This window comes from Eretmochelys imbricata, chromosome 3 (genome assembly GCF_965152235.1).
Source record: "Eretmochelys imbricata isolate rEreImb1 chromosome 3, rEreImb1.hap1, whole genome shotgun sequence".
NCBI lineage: Eukaryota > Metazoa > Chordata > Testudines > Cheloniidae > Eretmochelys > Eretmochelys imbricata.
The window spans coordinates 15,480,027-15,485,669 of NC_135574.1; positions in this window are offsets into that span (position 1 = coordinate 15,480,027).

A 5,643-nucleotide genomic window follows, 5' to 3' on the forward strand; every position below is an offset into this window, starting at 1 on the left:
TCTGCTCCTCACACATCCCAGGCCTCCTTCTCAGGCCCTGGCTGTGCTGCAGGGATGCTGCGGGCAAGACACTTGCTCTATGCTCTGACAGTGGCCACATGCCTTCAGGCTCTATGTGGCAGGACCCTTCTTCCCAGCGTCAGCCCCCACCCCCATCAGGATTACAATCCCTGCCCCCGCCCCCAGTCTGGCCTGCAAGGCATCTTGGCTGGGGTGTCTCCCCGCACTCTATCCAGCTGGCTGCTCACCGCACCCGGCTCTAGACTGCCCCAGCTCCAGCTCCACTCTGCCTCAGCACTGATGCTGCTCTGCCTCCAGCCCCCTGGGCTGCTTTTCTGATCCTCTGGCTCTGGTTGCTATAGCTCTGCTCCCAGCACAGGTCTGCTCTCTGGACTGCTTCTGTGGCTCTGCTCCAGCACTGGCCTGCTTCCTGGGCTGCTTCTCTAGTTTTCTGGCTGGCAGACTCTACTCCCCAGCTCAGCTTGGGCCCCTGCTCTCTCCTTAGCTCAGCCCCACCCTGTTCCGGGCAATTCCAGCTCAATCACATGGAGGATGGGATCCCCCTGGCCTCTGAGTCCCAACTCCCTCATTAGGCTGCCTGCCCTGTCAATCAGTCTGACTTGGAGGACTGGCCTCTCCTATTGTTTCCAGGGACTGTCAGTCTCAGGGTCCTGATTTCCCATCGATCCTTCCCCTTCCTTTTGGTACTCAGAGCTAGCCAACCAAAAAAACCCACACTGAGTTTTAGTAAGGGGACAATGGTCCCCTTACATTTGCAATACAACCAGAAACCAGATAGAACTTGGCTGGTTTTTCCAAACTTGGGCTGTTTTGTTGAAAGATTTGCTGCTAAAGGTCATGAACCTTTCAGGTGACCAGGGCTCATTTTAAGGTGAGCCTGTGTTTGCAGAGACATTAGATTGACTCAATCTGCTAAATTCCAATTGATTTTTCCAGTCTTTTAGGAAGATAGAGGCCATTTGAAAAACTCTAATTTGGATCTAGGTTCAGATTAAAACACTCTGAGTTTGAGGACATTCAAATCTGAAGGTTTGGTTCGAGTGTCTCTCTACTTGAAACCGTGGATTCATCATGCATTTGATTTTGACACGGAAATAGCAGAAGCTGGGGTAAAGCTGAAGGAAATACATTTGCACAAATCCCTGGGAAGTGGAGTAGCCCAGTTTTGCACAGCTCTGCAACATAACATAGTTATTTCTGTTCTGCAAATTGCATGGTAAGATCAGACACTGAGTTACCATGGAAAACTGGGCACTTCCACGTTGTTGGACCCAAGTAATTATTGTGAAATTACACCCATTAAACCAGCGCCAGTGCCTGTTAACTTCTTACTTTTCCTGAAATGAGGGTAGTGCTATAAGTGGATATGCTGGCCTGAAGCCAAATTCTCCTCTCCTGAAGATCATGGCAATTCCACTGAAGCTACAGCCATCCTATTATATGGATAAACATTTGGAGAACAATATAATGGCCACTGAGTCCAAGGAGAGATCAGTGTAGACAATGGGCCTTACATATGTCTCGTTTACACTGGTTTATTAATTCCATTGTGTCTGATTCACTGTTGCCCAGCCCTTTGTGCGAAGTGGTTGTGAAATGTCACCACAGGTCACACAGCCTGTCAGTGGCAAAGTGGACAGTAGAACCCACCTAAGTTCCCTCTAAGCTACGCGGCCACACAGCTGCCTAGTAAGCCCTGCACAGGGGCTCAGGGCTGCAGCGGGGAGAGGCGCCCCACCCCGCCAGCCCCAGCGTGGACCTGCCCCGGATTTCCTGCAGCCGGGGTAGAGGAGCCCCTTCCTCAGCCAGGCCCAGGCCTGCCACACATCACCTTTGTACTGGTGCACATAACAAAATTCTCTCTTTGCAGAAAATATAGGCAAGGTTCTGTTAGTTCAGTGAGTCTTCCCTCATTACTAATAATAGCAGCCAGTATTTTAATATGCAACAATCAGAACAAGAGAAAAAACCTTACATAGGTAATAACTTCAGAGGGCAAGCCGGACATTCTTGGATCATTTGTGAAGTCTATTAATATGCCAGGAAGAGAAGGGAGCTTCCCAGGCTTGCTCAGATTGAGTAAGTTTGCATGATAGCATCTACATATCAATTAAATAAAAGCCCATTATATACTTGTCTAGGACAACATAGAGAATAAATACCATCTTAGTTCAAATAAAAAGCCAACGCAGTGGACAAGAAAGAGAGAGGCTAATAACTGGCAAATTGAAGAAATTAGATTTGTTCTTGCTGCTATTCAAATTGAATTTGCCATAGAAAAGCAACTGCATACGTGGTCTCTATTGCATAGTGAAGTGGATCAGACATTCATTCATAAGACAGAAACTTGACGATAGATGTTTCCTCACCAGATTTAATGCTCACACTTTTTTCCTGATGGTGACTGGGGTTGTATTTGGGGATTGTATGTTGGTGGTTCAGGAGCTAAGCTAAAATTTTCTGGAAATTTATATTTCTTAAAGTATCTGGAGTGTAAGGGATATATCTATGGAAGGGTAACAAAGCTCTCATGACTGCTCAGTAATCACTTCTTGCCCTCAGAAACACTGATCAGCCAATGCCTATATGTTCTAGTGAATAAGGGCCTGACCTTGCATATCTTAATGCATATGAGTGATCCTTACTCATGTGATTAATGAGTACTTTAAGGTTTGCAGGATCAGACTCTTACTGCTTATAACTTGATAATACTATAGAGTTTGTGGGGAGTGGGATTTCTCTAGAACTGTCTCCCTCCATCTTTGAAACATCCCAGTTTGCTCATGTGGTGTCAATTAAACTCAAAGGAATTTAACTGCTAGTAAAAGGTGTCTGTTATTTTTCTGATTACCCTCCAGATTCTTAAATACTAAAAGTCCAATTACAAGAGGGTCCTCCCCTGGAACTCAGTATAAACATATTAGGACAACTCCACCATCTCACCAGCTGCTTGCCTCTAAGTGGGTCGGGGGAAGAATGAATGCGATGTTCTGTCCTATTACATATAGGAGACTCCTCCGTACATAGTTCAGCTACTTTTATTTTATTAATTCTACAATGCAGGGTAGAGGAGAGCAGGGGGGTTGGTAATTCACTGAAGAAGAAAATCAGGTGGGTTTAAAAACAGGTGTCAGTAACTTTGAGCCTGATTCAAGTATTTATTAATAGTATCAGTCAGTACCTAGAGACCCCAACCGCTGTCCAATGTAGTTAATAACTGTGATCAACAGACTCTCTCTAAGTGCAAGCTATTATATCTAGTAAATGTAATAGGCTCTCTCACTCATTCCTGAAATAGTCCAGCTGGTGTGCCCACTCTGATATACCATCTCACAGAGGGAAATGAACATTATTTTAATTAACCTTAAAAAAACCATGCAGCTTCACTTCCAATTATTCCCAGAAAGCAACAACTTGAAAGGCAAAGCAATACTGTCATTAATTATGGTAATAAAAATGACTAAGCATCCAGTTTAAGTATTGTAGCAGAATATTGGAAAGTGCTGGATTTCTGGAGGATCAGGATGTATTCAGAGCCATCTTATCTCCTTGTGTTTTAATTTTTCACTGTACTGGGATCATTCTGCATAATGGTATGAAGTTTTTTTCAGGTCCCTTTGGACACTGTGGCTTGTATGCAGATGTTTTTGATGATGCTCATATAATTTTCTTTTTCAAAGGGATTTTAACAAGTTAGCAGAAACAGGAACACTAATTGATCTACATATTTCCTGGTGAGGATTAACGAGAGATTCAGTTTTATCGTTCTTACTATCAAAATCTAATTTCACGCTACACAGCATTACGCCCTCTCTGTTTTATAATTGGGAAGGAGTCTGCCTTTTGACACTTACTCTAGTTACTCTTAGAACCCCAGGGGGAAGTAAAAACCCTATCTGAAATGTAGACCAAGCCAGGAAATGTCCTATTTATTGTGCCATATTAAATATTTACAAGATGAGCTCAAGCATGCCAATGCATTCCTGTAGTGAAGAGCTTCTAGTCTTTTTTCCGTAAGATGTTCTTGTCCAAATATTAAAGCCAGTGTGCTGTTTGGAGTGCCATCAATGGAGAGACAAGCTAAGAAGGGGATATTCATAGTGTGGTACTGTTAGGTCTCCATCAAAAACTTAATCGGGTATCATAGGCATTGTGTAAGACAGGACTTTCTTGTTGACTGTAACCCCGGTTCTTGAAAGCATTTAACTATGAGCTGAAATACAGGGTAACTATATGCTTGTCTTCATGCATGTACTTAAGTCCCATTAACTTCAATAGGAGTTAAGCATGTATTCAAGTACTTTCCTGAACAGGAGCCTATAATAGCAATACATTCTCAATTTAACGTTTAAACTTTGTTGGACTCCTTCCAAGACTTCAGCTCTTGTTGCTTAGAATTTCCTCTAACAATCCTGAAAAAATACATATACTTGGAAATGGCACCATTGGTGGATGTGCCAAATAGGAATGGAATATTTGCTAGAGAAACTGGAGGGATAGTAACAAAAAGGAAGAGCTGAGGTTCTTCAGCCAGCTCCACAAAAGCCAGCCAACGGTGGTGTTCATATTTGGTCCCAAAACCCTACATATTTTATATTCATTTAAACCAAACTTGGTCAGCATTATTAGCCACTTGGCTGATTTGCATTCCTGCAGCATTTAGAATTTTGTGTGTGTGTGTGTGTGTGTGTGTAAGGGCGCTGCACACCTGTGGCCCTTAGGATCTTAACAGGGGCAGAACTGCATTTGGGAGATCCCTCAGGTATTTATAGTGAGGAACTTTCTCTTCAGATCTTATTCATACACAAATAGTGCCATTTTCTAACCCTTGCTGTTCAACTGAATGCTAGTCTGAACAGTCAGATGGCTTGATCCTTCCCTGAGGAGTTACCATTGAATCTCATAATTAATAATCAAAGTGTTAATTAAGTGGCATGTTGGAGAGAGCCAGTGAACATGCATTTTGTGGGAGACACCCATTCAGAATCTGTGAGGGAAGGAGATAAGCCACTGGAAGCTGAACCTTCTCTGGGAATTTTTCACCACATGTAAGGAGATGCCTTCAAAGGTTGAGTTCACAATTTGCAAAGGCACAGTCTCTCATTATAACATAGCTTTGGGGAAAGTAGGATGGCTGTATGATTGCACACAGGATCAAGAACCAGGGATAAATGGCTTCCTATGTGACTTTAAGCAAGTCATTCAGTCTCTGTGCCTGAGGGTCCTTGTTTGTAAAAAGAGGATAATAATATCCAGCTCCCAGGAATGTTGCCAGCCTTTATTAATTACCATTTGTGAAGTGATTTCAGATCCTCAGATAAAAGTGTAAAGTATTATTATTACTTTTGTGAGTCCAGCATGGTAAGAAAGGAATGCAGGCACAGCCATTCCAGGTAAGCCTATTAGTACTTTTAGCTCTACCTATAATAGTGGCCAATTAAGCTATTAACCTTTCGCCTTGATGAATTTATTTCTACTGTTTGCTTTTTGTCTCTTAACAAGTTTCTCATTCATTACAATAATTTAACCTCTCACCTCAAAGCAGCGGGTTTCATTGCCATAGAAGCCTCTCATGAAGAATGTTCTCAAAGGCTTTTTGAAAATCAAAAAAAATGCGACCAA